Source organism: Puma concolor, chromosome A3 (assembly GCF_028749965.1).
Source record: "Puma concolor isolate L17-30 chromosome A3, mPumCon1.1.hap2, whole genome shotgun sequence".
NCBI lineage: Eukaryota > Metazoa > Chordata > Mammalia > Carnivora > Felidae > Puma > Puma concolor.
Window position 1 is genome coordinate 62,281,459 of NC_141669.1, and position 14,780 is coordinate 62,296,238.

Below are 14,780 nucleotides of genomic sequence, written 5' to 3' on the forward strand. Positions count from 1 at the left end.
TCCTGGGCACAGAGCATGGGAGGAGGGTGATGAGAGGCCCAGGAGGGTCCCAGTTTCAAAGCACCCTTGAAAATCCCTCAAAGCACCCCCAGCCCCTCCTCCACTTAGTCTTGATGTTTCACATATGAAACCTTTATTTATTTATTTATTTATTTATTTATTTATTTATTTGAAATCTTTAAATAAGTGACTTGGCATAAAGTGATGGTAAATGCAAAAATCTTTCCTTTATTCACTTTCCTCTGAGAAGACTGCTCTCTCTCAGCCATTCAACCACGGCTCTTTGGGTGAAGTGGTGGGAAATTCTATAATGTAGAAAATTAGCAAAATATCAGACATCACAAATTCAAATGCTTCAGGGGGCCAGACAGGTGATGAGAATCAGATCAAATAAAACATGGATGCAGGCAGATGCAGGCAGGCAGCGGGTGATCTCTGGTTCACTCTCCTAATGATCTCTCCTTTCATCAGCCTTTAGTTACTAGTGATGAGCAAGCAGTGTTGGCTAATCATTTCTGGATGCAGAATGGGATTGATATAAAGCAGTCTCTCCTAAACCCTTCTGAAAGACCAGTCCCCTTAATAAGTGTGGGCAGAGACTGGAAGCACTTCTGGGGGCCTACTGTGTGCAAGCACTGTTCTAAGTGCATCCCCTGAATTAACTCCTTTAATCCCTTCCAGGTCCCTACAAGATAGGAGTTATGATGATCACTCCTTCACAGGTGAGGAAGCTGAGGCACAAAGATGTTAAGGAGGGACAAGGTGATCTGCTACATCTCTTCAGCAGTACATTCTGGGTGGAACTATCTAGCTTGCAAGAGCCAAGGGGATTATTTATTAATTTCTGAATCTGATTTGAATTTAACTTGGCTTAAAAAATGACTTGAGGTATGTAGAATAGTTCACCTTTGAAATATATTACAAATTATATCATTAAGAAAAGGGTAAATCTGGAAAGTAATAGTAACTGCATATTTGGCCACAATCATGGCTGCATTGACCTCCTGGGGCAGGAAGTCATAGCAGCCCTCTCTTAACTTGTTTGGATACCTTCTTGGGGCTCTAGTACTTCAGGTGCTCCATGGGTACCCTGCACTTCAGGCACATTCCCTTGGAAGAGCTAAACAGTGGGAGAAATAGGCTTCGTGGGAGGTTCTTCATTCTTGACTACCTTAACCTGCCACCTGCAGCTCCTCTGTCTTAGATAACCTATGAATGTTTTACATCAACAATGAGTATTTAATCACTTCCAAGAAGCATCAACATAAGACAAACAATTATTTGCAAACTTCTAGCACTATGCCAAATAAAAGTGTTCAGAAAGGACATCTTGCCTTGTTCCTGATCTTAGGGGGCAAACATTCATTCTTTGATCATTAAGAATAATGTTACCTATACTTTTTTTATAGATGCTCGTTATAAAGTTGGGAAAATTTCCCTCTATTCTTATTTTTATCATAAATGGATAGCATGAATTCAATAAGGTCACAGGATATAAAATCAACATGCAGAAATCTGTTACAGTACTATAAACCAATAATGAGGCAGTCGACAAAGTAGTCAAGGAATTAATCCCATTTGAAATTGCATCAAAACCCATAAGATAACTAGGAATAAACCTAAGTAAAGAGGGAATAGTTCTGTATACTAAAAACTATAGAACATTTATTAACGAATTTGAAGAGGATACAAAGAAATGGAAATTGAAAAAGGGAAAAGTGGAGGGTGGCATGCAGAAGAGTGAAACTGGACCGCTCTCTTACACCATACACAAAAAATAAATTCAAAATTGATGAAAGGCGTAAATGTGAGACAGGAAACCATCAAAATCCTATAGGAGAACACAGACAGCAACCTCTTTGACATCGGTAAACAGCTTCTTACTAGACATGTCACTGAAGGCAAGGGGAACAAAAGCAAAAATGAACTGTTGGGACACATTTCCAAAGAAGACAACCAGATGGCTAAAAGACACATGAAAAGATCTCAACATCATTCATCACCAGGGAAATACAAATTAAAACCACTATGAGATACCACCTCACACCTGTCAGAATGGCTAAAATTAACAACACAAAAAACAACAACAGGTGTTGGTGAGGATGTGGAGAAAGGGGAACCCTCTTGCACTGTTGGTGGGAATGCAAACCAGTGCAGCCACTCTGGAGAACACTATGGAGTTTCCTCAAGAAACTGAAAATAGAACTACCCTATGAACCAGTGATTGCACTATTAGGTATTCATCCAAAGGATACAATAATACAGATTTGAAAAATACAGCACTCCATTTATAGCAGCATTATCAACAATGGCCAAACTATGGAGAGAGTCCCAATGTCCATCAACTGATGAATGGATAAAGAAAAGAAAATGTGGTGTATTTATATTATGGAATATTACTCAGCCATCAAAAAGAGTGAAATCTTGCCATTTGCAATAATGTAGATGGAGCTAGAACATGTTATGCTAAGTGAAATAAGTCAATCAGAGAAAGACAAATATATTATTTCACTCACATGTGGAATTTAAGGAACAAAACAGATGAACATATGGGAAGGAGAGAGGAAAAGAGAGAAGGAAACAAACCACTAGAGAGTCTTAATAATAGTGAACAAACTGAGGGTTGATGGAGGGAGGTGGGTGGGAGATGAGCTAGATGGGTGATGGGTATTGAGGAGGGCATTTGTGATGAGCACTGGGTGTTATATTTAAGTGATGAATCACTGAATTCTACTCCTGAAGCCAATAGTGCACTGTATGTTAACTAATTAAGATACAAAAATTATGTATATTAAAAAATAAATGGATATTCAGTTTTGTCGAAGTTTTCTACATCAATCAATCTGATCATGTAATTTTTATTGTTTAGCTTGTGGATATGGTGGATTACATTGATTGTTTAAAAAATGTTGACCCAGCTTTGCATTCTTCTAATAAGTCCCACTATGGTTATAGTATATTTTCTTACACATTCCTGGGTTGGATTTGTTAATATTTGTTAAGAATTTTTGCATGTAAGTTCATGAGAGATATTGGTCTGTAGTTTTCTTTTTTGCACTATTTCTGTCTGGTTTTGGTTCCAGAGTAACACTAACTCCATAAAAGGAATTAGGAAATGTTCTATTTTTTGGAAGAGATTGTGTAGAATTGATATTAACTCTTTAATTGTTTGGTAGAATTTTCCAGTGAAACCATCTGGGCCTAGAGATTTCTTTTTTAGGAGTTTTAAAATTATGAATTCAATGCCCTTAATAGTTATAGGGCTATTCAAACAGTTTATTTTATAGACTGTTTGATAATTTGTGTTTTCCAAGGAATTTGTTCATTTCATGTAAGTTGTCACATTCAGGTGTGTAGAGGGTTTTTTTTGTTCATTTTGTTTTTTGTTTTTTTGTTTTTGCTTTTTTTTAGTGTTTCCTTATCCTTTTGATGTCTGCAGGGTCTGAGGTGATATCTCAATTCCTTCTTTTCCTTTTTTTAATCAACAGCTTTACTGATGTATAATTGATATAATACAAAAAAACCCTGCACGAATTTAATGTATGCATTTTGGTGAGTTTGGACATAGGCATACAATCATGAAACCGTAATCACAATCAAGGTAATAAACATATCCATCACCTCCAAAAGTTTCCTTGTGCTCTGCCTCTTTTGTTGTGGTAAGAACACTTAATATGAGATTTACCCATTTCACAATTTTTAAAGTACACAAGACAGTATTTTTAAGTGTAGGCTCTATATTATATAGCAGATTTATAGAACTTATTCATTCCCAGCCTCTGGAAACTACCATTTGACTATCTGCTTCTGTAAGTTGACCACTTCAGAGACCTCATATAAGTGGAATAGTACAGAATCAGCTGTCCTGTGACTGGCTGATTTCCCTGAGCATAATATCCTGTAGGTTCATCCATGTTGTTCCATATGGCAAGATTTCCTTTCCTTTTTAAAGGCTGAATTATATTTCATTGTATGTATATACCACATTTTCTTTATCCATTCATCTGTCAACGGACATATGGGTTATTTCTATATCTTGGCTATTGTGAATAGTGCTTCAGTGAACATGGGAGTGGAGAGAGCTCTTTAAGAACCTGATATCCAGAAATATATTTGTCCAAAAGAATTGAAATTAGGAAAATTGAAATACTTTGTCAGTTTACAAATTCTTTGCTCTATCCCTCCATTCTGCTGTTTAGTGTGGCGCAAGTTTGTATCTTTTCAAAGAATCAACTTTTGGTTTTTTTTCACCCTTCCTATCATTTCTTTAATTTCTTCTCTTATTCTTATGATCATCTATGTTTTTGAACCCATTCTACTCTTTTTTTAGAAAATGTTTATTTATTTTTGAGAGAGAGAGAAAGAGCAACTGGGGGGAGGGACAGAGAAAGATGGGGTCAGAGAATCCAAAGAGGGCTCTGTGCTGACAGCAATGAGCCAGATGGGGGGGCTCAAACTCACAAACTGTGAGATCATGACCTAAGCTGAAGTCGGATGCTTAACCGACTGAGATGCCCAGGCACACCTGGGCCATTCTGTTGCTATTTTCACCTTGTTAACTTGAGTTATTTATATAATTAATTTTTAGTCTTTTTTCCTTATATAAGCATTTAAGACTACAATTTTTCCTTAAATATAATTTTTGCTATAGCCTAAAAGTTTTGTCATGTACTAAATTTTTTTTCTTTTTTAGGTAAAAGACTGACTCAAAGCACAAAACAGACTGATGGATTTTAATGTGATGGAGTGTGCAGAGTTCACTGAGATGGTTTCAGATTCTACATTCAGCCAACTTCTAAGAAATTATATAAGAAATATATATAAGAAATTATATATATATATATATATACACACACACACACATATACACATACATACAATGAAATATTGCTAAGCCATCAAAAGGAATGAAATCTTGCCATTTACAAAGACATGGACAGAGCTAGAGAGTATTATGCCAAGGGAAATGAGTCAGACAAAGACAAATACCATATGATTTCACTCATGTGTGGAATTTAAGAAACAGAACAAATGAGCAGAGGGGAAAAACAAAAGAGAGAGACAAACTAAGAAACAGATTCTTAACTATAGAGAACAAATTGATGGTTATCAGAGGGGAAGCGGGTGGGGGGATTGGTGAAATAGGTGATGGGGATTAAGGAAAGCACTTGTCATGACGAGCACCATGTGACGTATAGAAGTGTTGAATCACTATATTGTACACCTGAAACTAAAGTAACACTGTGTTAGCTAAGTCTATGTTAAATAAATACTTAAAAAAGATAAAGAATATTATCAAAACATAGAATTAAATTTGGAAATACAGACATTTTAAGTCTTTATTTTTTCTTTTAACTTTTTAAATGCTTTATTTATTTATTTATTTATTTATTTATTTATGAGAGAGGGAGGGAGGGAGGGGCAGAGAGAGAGGAAGACAGAGGATCTGAAGTAGGCTCTGTGCTGACAGCAGAGAGCCCAATGCAGGGCTTGAACTCACGAGCCATGAGATCATGACCTGAGCTGAAACCAAGAGTCAGATGCTTAACCAACTGAGACACCCAGGTGCCCCTAGTTTTTCTTCTTTTAAAATTCCAGTTGAGCTTCTTTTCATGTGTCTGTTAGCCATCAGGATGTCTTCTTTGGAAACATGTCTATTCATGTCTTCTGCTCATTTTTTACTGGATTTTTGATTATTTGTGTTTGGGGTGTTGACTTAGATAAGTTCTTTATACACTTTGGATACTAACCGTTTATCGGACATGTCATTGCAAATATCTTCCCCATTCTGAAGATTGCCTTTTAGTTTTGTTGATGGTTTCCTTTGCTGTGCAGAAGCTTTTTATCTTGATGAAGTCTCAATAGTTTATTTTTGCTTTTGTTTCCTTTGCCTCAGGAGACATATCTAGTCAGAAATAGCTATGACTGATGTCAAAGAGGTTATTGCTTATGTTGATGGTTTCCTCTCTCACATTTAGGTCTTTCATCCATTTTGAATTTACTTTTGTGTATGGTGTAAGAGAGTGGTCCGGTTTCATTCTTCTGTATGTCACCCTCCAGTTTTCCCAGAAGCATTTTTTGAAGAGACTGTCATTTTTCCATTAGATATTCCTTCCTGCTTTGTTGAAGATTAGTTGACCATATAGTTGTGGGTTCATTTCTGGGTTTTCTATTCTGTTCCATTGATCTACGTGTCTGTTTTGTGCCAGTACTATACTGTCTCAATCACTACAGCTTAGGTACTATAACTTGAAGTCCAGAACTGTAATGCCTCCAGCTTTGCTTTCCTTTTTCAAGGTTACTTTGGCTATTTGGGGTCTTTTGTGGTTCCATACAAATTTTTGTATTAGTATGGAATACAAATAGGGAGTGGTAAAATTCCGTGAAAAACTGGTGGTATTGTGATCGGGATTGCATTAAATGTGTAGATTGCTTTGGGTAGTATAGGCATTTTGATGATGTTTATTCTTCTAATACATGAGCATGGAAATGTGTTTCCATTTCTTTCTGTCATCTTCAGTTTCTTTAATAAGCGCTCACAGTTTTCAGAGTACAAATCTTTTACATCATTGGTTAGCTTTATTCTAGGTGTCTTATGGTTTTTGGTGTAATTGTCAATGGGATCAATACCTTGATTTCTCTTTTTTCTACATTATTGGTGTATAGAAATTCAACAGACGTGGGGCGCCTGGGTGGCTCAGTTGTTTAAGCATCCAACTTTGGCTCAGGTCATGAACTCGCGGTTCATGAGTTTGAGCCCTTTGTCGGGCTCTGTGCTGATAGCTCACAGCCTGGAGTCTGCTTCAGATTCCATGTGTCCCTCTCTCTCTGCCCTTCCCCCACTCATGGTCTGTCTCTCTCTAAAAAATAAACATTAAAAATATTTTTAAAGAAGAAATGCAACAGATATCACTGATTTCGTATCCTGCAACTCTATTGATTTCTGTATCAGTTCTAAAAACTTTTTGATAGAGTCTTTGGGTTTTCTTTTCTTTAAAATATTTTTTATGTGTATTTATTTATTTTCTGTTTTAATTTTTAAAATATTTTTTATGTTTATTCATTTTTGAAAGACAGAGAGAGACCGAGCACAAGCAGGAGTGGGCCAGAGAGAGAGAGGGGACACAGAATCTGAAGCAGGCTCCAGGCTCTGAGCTGTCAGCATGGAGCCGGACGCAGGGCTCGAACTCATGAACCGCAAGATTACGACTTGAGCCAAGTTGGATGCTCAACAGACTGAGCCACCCAGGTGCCCCATGTTTATTTATTTTTGAGGGAGACAGAGAGAGACAGAGAGAAAGAGAGAGAGAGAGAGAGAGAGAGAGAGAGAGAGAGAGAGATGAACAGGGAGAGAGGGAGAGAAAATCCAAAGCAGGCTCCATGCCTTTTGCGGGGCTCAATCTCATGAACTGTGAGATCATGACCCAAGCCTAAATCAAGAGTGAGATGCCCAACCAACTGAGCCACCTAGGTGCTCCTGGGTTTTCTATATGTGATCTGCAAGTAGTGTAAGTTTGACTTCTTCCTTGTTGATTTGGATGCCTTTTATTTCTTTTTGTTGTCTGATTGCTGAGGCTGGGTACTTTGAGTACTATGGTAAATAACAGTGATGAGAGTGGACATCCCTGTCTTGTTCCTGACCACAGAGGAAAAGATCTCAGTTGTTCCCATTGAGGATCATATTAGCTATGGGTTTTTCACATATGGCTTTTATTATGTTGAGGTATGTTCCCTCCAACCCTACTTTGTTGAGGGTCTTTATCATGAATGGATGTTGTACTTTGTCAAACGCCCTTTCTGCATCTATTGAAAGGATCATATGGTTCTTATCCTTTCTTTTATTAATGTGGTGTATTGTGTTGATTGATTTGCGAATATTGAACCATCCTTGCAAGCCAGGAATAAATCCCACTTGATTGTGGTGAACGATTCTTTAAATGTACTGTTGGATTTGACTTGCTAGTATTTTGTTGAAAACTTTTGCATCCAAGTTCATCAGGACATTGGCCTATAGTCCCCTTTTTTAGTGGAGTCTTTGTCTGGTTTTAGAATCAGGGTAATGCTGGCCTCACAGAATGAATTTGGAAGTTTTCCTTCCATTTCTATCTTTTGGAACAGTTATAGGAGAATAGGTACTGACTCTTCTTTAAATGTTTGGTAGAATTCCCTTGTGAAGCCATCTGGTCCTGAACTTTTGTTTGTTGGGAGATCTTTGATTATTAATCAGTTTCTTTGCTGGTTATAAGCCTGTTCAAGTTTTCTACTTGTTCCTGCTTCAGTTTTGGTAGCTTATATGTTTCTAGGAATTTATCCATTTTGTCCAGATTGTCCGATTTGTTGGCATATAATTTTTCATAATATTCTCCTATAATTGTTTGTACTTCTGCGGTGTTGGTTGCTATTTCTTCTCTCTCATTTGTGATTTTTTAATTTGGGCCTTTTCTCTTTTCTTTTTGATAAGTCTGGCTAGGGGGCTATCAATTTTGTTAATTTTTCAAAGAACGAGTTCCTGGTTTCACTGATCTCATCTATTGTGGTTTTAGTTCCTATATCATTTATTTCTGTGCTAATCATTAGTATTTCCCTTCTTCTGCTGGCTTTAGGTTTTACCCCCCCCCTAGCTCCAATAGGTGTAAGGTTAGGTTGTTTATCTGAGATTTTTCTTGCTTCTTGAGGTAGACCCATATTGCTATGTACTTCCCTCTTATGACTGCTTTTGCTGCATCCCAAAGGTTTGGGACTGTCGTATTTTCATTTCTGTTTGTTTCCATGTATTTTTAAGTTTCTTCTTAGTTCCTGGTTGACCCATTCATTCTCTAGTAGCATGTTGTTTAACCTCCATGTATTTATGTTCTTTCCATTTTTTTTCTTGTGGTTGACGTCAGTTTCATAGCATTGTGGTCAGAAAATATGCATGGTATGATCTCAGTCTTTGTGTACTTGTTGGGGCCTGATTTGTGACCTGGCATGTGATCTATTCTGGAGAATGTCCCATGTGCACTCAAAAGGAACGTGTGTTCTGCTGCTTTAGGGAGGAATGTTCTGACTATATCTGTTAAGTCCATCTGGTCCAGTGTGTCATTCAAGGCCATTGTTTCCTTGTTGATTTTCTGCTTAGATGATCTGCCTATCATTGTAAGTGGGGTGTTAAAGTCCCCTAGTAGTATTGTGTTATTATCAACAAGTTCCTTTATGTTTGTTGTTAATTGTTGTATATATTTGGGTGCTCACAAGTTGGAGCTATAAATATTTACAATGGTAAGATTTTCTTGTTGGATAGCCCCCTTTATTGTGATCTAGTGCCCTTCCTCATCTCCCGTTACGTTCTTTGGTTTAAATACAGTTTATCCGATATAAGTATTGACACTCTGGCTTTCTTTTGACATCCATTTGCATGAGAAATGCCTCTCCATGCCCTCACTTTCAAATTGTAGGTGTCTTTAGGTCTCAAACAAGTCTCTTGTAGGCAGCATATAGATGGGTCTTGTTTTTTTAAATCCATTCTGACACCCTATGTCTTTTGATTGGAGTGTTCTGTCCATTTACATTCAGAGTAATTATTAATAGATACGTACTTAGTGCCATTTTATTTCTTGTTTTGTCCTTGTTTCTGGAGAGTTTCTCTACTCCTTTCTAGTCTTTGTCACTTTTTGTCTTTCCTTTCTACTCAAAGAGTCCCCTTTAATATTTCTTGCAGGGCTGGTTTAGTGGTCATGAACTCCTTTAGTTTTTGTTTATGTCAGAAACTCTTCATCTCTCCCTTTATCTGGAATGATAGTCTTGCTGGATAGAGTATTCTTGGCAGCAGATTTTTCTTGGTCAGCACATCGAGTATGTCATGCCACTCCCTTCTGGCTTGCCAGGTTTCTGTTGAGAAATCTGCACGTAGCCTTATGGGTCTTCCCTTGTGAGTTAGGGACTTCTTTTGTCTTGTTGTTTTTAGGGATTTTTCTTTATCACTGTGTTTTGCAAATGTAATTACATATGTCTTGGTTTTGGCCTGCTTTGGTTGATTTTGATGGACCTTCTCTATGCCTGCTGGATCTGGATATCTGTTTCCTTCCATAGATTAGGGAAGTTTTCAGGTATAATTTCCTCAGAGAATCCTTCTATCCCCTTTTCTCTCTCTTCTGCTTCTCGACTCCTATGATACTAATGTTATTATGTTTGATGGAGTTTCTGAGTTCCCTAAGTGTACTTTTGTGAATTTTTTCTGTTTTTCAGCTTTGTTATTTTCCATAATTCTATCTTCTGTATCACTTATTCGTTCCTCTGCTTCTTCCATCCTTGTGGTCATTACATACAGTTAATTTTCAAATCTCAGTTATTGCATTTTTTATTTTGGCCCTCTTGTTTTTTAGCTGATTTATCTCTGCAGTAAGGGCCTCCCTGTAGTCCTCCATTCCTTTCCCAAACCCAGCTAGTATCCTTATGATTGTTGCTTTAAATTCTCCATCAGGCTTGTTACTTATACCTGTTTTGATTAGATCTCTGTCACCTTATCTTGTTCTTTGATTTGTGATGACTTCTCTGTCTTGGCAGTTTGTCTGAGTCCCTCTCTTCTCTGTGTTAGAAAAGCCTGTTATATTTCCTGCTCCTGTGTGTAATGGCTTTATAAAGAAGAGGTCATATAGTGTCCAGGGCCTGGCACTTCAGGGAGTGTCTGTAGTGTGTCCTGCATGTGCTCTGTTGGTTTGTTTTGTTTTGTTTTGGCTGCTCTATCCCTCAGGCCAGTCATCTGCAGAGGTTTTTCCTTGCCTGCAATGAGGAGTATTTGAACTTTGGCCAGAATTGGCAAGTTTTAACTAGGTGTGCTCTGGTCTGCTTGTTAAATGAGACATGCTCCTTCCACTGGAACTGAGGCCTTGCAGAACTCTCTGGTTGGGAGATATGGTGTGGGCAGGGGTTTCTTTGGTCTTCTGGGGAAGGGGACCTCTGCACTGGGACTGAGGAAAACTTGAAAGAGAAGAGCAGTAGTGACAGAGTGTAGGTGTGTGGGGTCTTGTGTAAGCAGACTATGCAACTAGTGCTGGTGCTGTGCTATTTACCACAGGTGGCTCTGTTTCTATGCTGAGGGGCGGGAGAGGGAAATGGCACTCACCAGCTGCTTTGTTCCCAAGAGGCATCACTGTGCATGCTGCCTTTCTGGGAAATATTCTGAGAATGCGAATAATCACCTATCCTGTGCATCCCAGGTGTTTTTCAGATCACTGTTTTCACAGTTTGCCTCCAGGTTGTTTGCCTTCCTTCTCTCCAGAAGCAGCGCAGTTCCCTCTGGGCTGTATCCCAGCCAGACCTGCTGACTTTTAAAACTCCAGGCTTTATGTTTTGGATTCTGTGTCTCCCTCTCTCTCTGCCCCTCCCCCGTTCATGCTCTGTCTCTCTCTGTCCCAAAAATAAAATAAACGTTGAAAAAAAAATTAAAAAAAAAAAAAACAAACTCCAGGCTTTAGGGATGGACTGTGGTGGGAGCCTGAACTGGTCTTCTGGGGGAGGGTCCTGCCATGCTGGGATAGTTGCAAGCTAGATGGAGAAGGCAGTTGTGCCAGAGCACAGGGGCATGGGACTTGGCATAAGCAAATTAGGCAGCCAGTGTTTGTGATGCACTGCTTCCTGCAGGTGGCTCTGTGTTTATGCTGAGGAGGCAGGGGGAGGGAAATGGTGTCTGCCCTCTCCTTTGTGCCCAAAGAGGCATCTCCCGTACTCTGCCTCTCAGAGATGTGCTCTAAGAAGAGTGAATGATTTCCCTCTCTGTGCCCCAAGTGTTCTTCAGATTGCTGTTTACCTACCATCTACCCTCACCCCCAGGGCTATTTGCTTGCCTTCCTTCCAGGAGTAGGGCAGTGCCCTCAGGGCTCTACCCCAGTCAAGCCCACCAAGCTTAAAATTCATCTTTAAGCCCCACTATTTTTAAGAACTCATAAAATTCAGCCTCTTTCATTTTCCCAGACAATGGCTCTGGGGAAGGGTTCTCCTTGTGCATATCCCTGTGTGTTCCACTCCTTCTCTCCTTTCTCCATGACTAGGGCTCCCTTCCCTCTGCAGCACCCATGATCCCTTTCTCCCATAAACTGCTTCTCTGCATTTCCTTCTGCAATGTGGCCTCTTCTCTTTCTCTAGTTGTGCAGTTTATTCTGTCAGTCTTAGGTTGATTTCTGGGGTATTTAAAATGATTTGATAATTATCTAGTTGTGTTCGAGGGACGAGATGAGCTTAGAGTCCTCCTACTCCACCACAATTTTAGCTCTCTTCTCCATTTTTAAGTCTTTTAATAAAGATTACCAAACTGCAAAAAGAAAAAAAGACTATAAAAGGGTTCCTGAGACTAAAAATTTTAAGAATAACTGGTCTAGCTTATTGTAAATTTTTGTAAATATACCATATGTGCTAATTTTTAGAGACAGGACTCCATATATGTCCACTAAATCAAAGTTCCTAAGTGTTTTCTTATCATGTATTTCTATACTAAGTTGTATAGTTGTGTGTTGTTTTGTTTTGTTTTGCTTTTTTGCTGTAGGTCCAATGTGGGCCTTGAACTGACAACCTTGAGATCAAGACTTGCATGCTGTACTGACTGAGCCAGCCAGGAACCCCTCTTTGCTAAGTTTTTGAATGCCTGACCTACCAATGATCTGGGGAGGTGAACTGAAATCTTCCACTTTGATGATAATTTGTCAATTTCTCCCTGTAGTTCTATCAATTTTTGCTTTGTATATTTCAAAGACATTTGATTAAAGCAAATTGTCTGGCTTACTATATATGTGATCTATGGCAATTTACTTATTTCCTCTGGGCTTTATTTTTCTCATTTGTAATATGTTGGTAACAATAGTATTACCTAATACAGTTGTCAGTAAATATTTGCTATTGGTATCTTCACAGCAGTGATTAGTGAGGGAGCAGAAAAGGAGAACAGTTAGCTTTATTCAGTTGCACTTTTGGCCAGGGGAGAAGTTGCGGGAGAAATATAAATGATTAAGGATATTAAAGTGGAAAAATAGTAGTGGGGAGGGTAGGATGGCTAAGAAGAGAGGTGACAAGCCTGAGCTATATGGGCAAAGATACCCTGGACATCTTAATGAGAGTGAAGGACAAGTGTGGTGTGAGGGGGTATGAATGAGCTGGTGAGACAATTATTAGGGTAAATCTGAGGTCCAATGTGAGGTCTCAGGTGTTGGTGGAAGAAAGGGGTTAAGGTAAAGACTTGTTGTTTACATGGTTGCTAAAGCTACACAGAATAGGGATGGTACTGGATGGAAACGAGAACTTAAAGCCTTGTATATTGGTGACAGTGGAGCAGCAGGATTGCACAAACAAGAGAAGTGGTGCTTTGAGAGTGGCATTGGCAACAGAATGAATGCCAGTTCTATTTGTGGTATTGGGAACTTGGGAGAATGAGCCCCTTCGCTAGAGGCGATGCAGGGTAACTACACTTTCAGGAGAGCCAACTTTCAGGGCAAGAGGATGGAGAGGCTTAATGGGGTAGTGGGGAGTTGACAATGTTGAGGAGTGCATTTACTGTGGAATAGGGCAAAGTATAAAGCTTGGGGGAGGGAGTAGTGGGCCAGTGGGTCAAAGGAAAGAAAACACAAGTACTTTACATCTTGGCCAAGGATGAAAATGGTGTGAGGCATGCTAGGATCAGCCATCTGCAAAGTTTCAAAAAATATTCTCGACAATGAGGCCTAGAACAGGGGCCAAGAGAGTGTCAGTTTCTTAATGATTTAGGAAAGGAGGAGGGCAAGGAGGGACAGTTACAAACAGATTGACAAGAGGACTTTTAATTTTTTTATTTTTTTAAGTTTTTATCTCAATTCCAGTTAGTTAATATACAGTGTAGTATTAGTTTCAGCTGTAGAATTTAGTGATTTACAACTGACATATAACATGCAGTGCTCATCACAAGTGTCCTCTTTAATACGCATCACCCACTTAACCCATCCCCCCGCTCACCAACCCTCCAATAACCCTGTTTGTTCTCTAAACTTACAAGTCTGTTTTCTGGTTTGCCTTTCTCTTTTTCCACCTATGTTCTTCTCTTTTGTTTCTTAAATTCCACATATGAATGAAATCATATGATATTCGTCTTTCTTTGACTGACTTATTTGGCTTAGCATAATGCTCTGTCATTGCAAATGGCAAGATTTCAATGTATTTACGGCTGAATAATACTCTGTTGTATATATATACACCACATCTTCTTTATCCATTCATCACTTGATGGACATTTGGGCTCTTTCCATATATGGCTATTGTTGATAATGCTGCTATAAACATTGGAGTGTATGTATCCCTTCAAGTTTATATTTTTATATCATTTGGGTAAATACCTAGCAGTATAATTGCTGGGTCATATTTTTAACTTTTTGAGGAATCTCTATACTGTTTTCCAGAGTGGCTGCACCAGTTTGCAATCCAACCAATAGTGTTAGAGGGTTCCCTTTTTTCTACATCCTCATCGACACCTGTTGTTTCCTGTGTTGTTCATTTTAGCCATTCTGACATGTGTGATATGATATCTCATCATAGTTTTGATTTGTATTTCCCTGATGATGAGTGAAGTTAGACATCCTATCATATGTCTGTTAGCCATCTGAATGTCTTCTTTGGAAACATGTCTATTCATGTCTTCTGCCCATTTCTTAACTGGGTTGTTCGTTTTTTTTTTTTTTTTTAATTTTTTTTAACGTTTATTTATTTTTGAGACAGAGAGAGACAGAGCATGAACAGGGGAGGGGCAGAGAGAGAGGGAGACACAGAATCTGAAACGGGCTCCAGGC

The 14,780-nt window shown here is 38.7% G+C and overlaps 1 long non-coding RNA gene across 1 annotated transcript; it reads left to right on the forward strand.

Moving 5' to 3' along the window:
- The first annotated feature begins 10,842 nt into the window (after nucleotides 1-10,842).
- LOC147582500 (uncharacterized) lies at nucleotides 10,843-12,756 on the forward strand. Its single transcript, XR_015248730.1, has 2 exons — nucleotides 10,843-10,990; nucleotides 12,518-12,756. It is a non-coding gene; the product is annotated as an uncharacterized LOC147582500 (long non-coding RNA).
- Nucleotides 12,757-14,780: the final 2,024 nt, after the last annotated feature.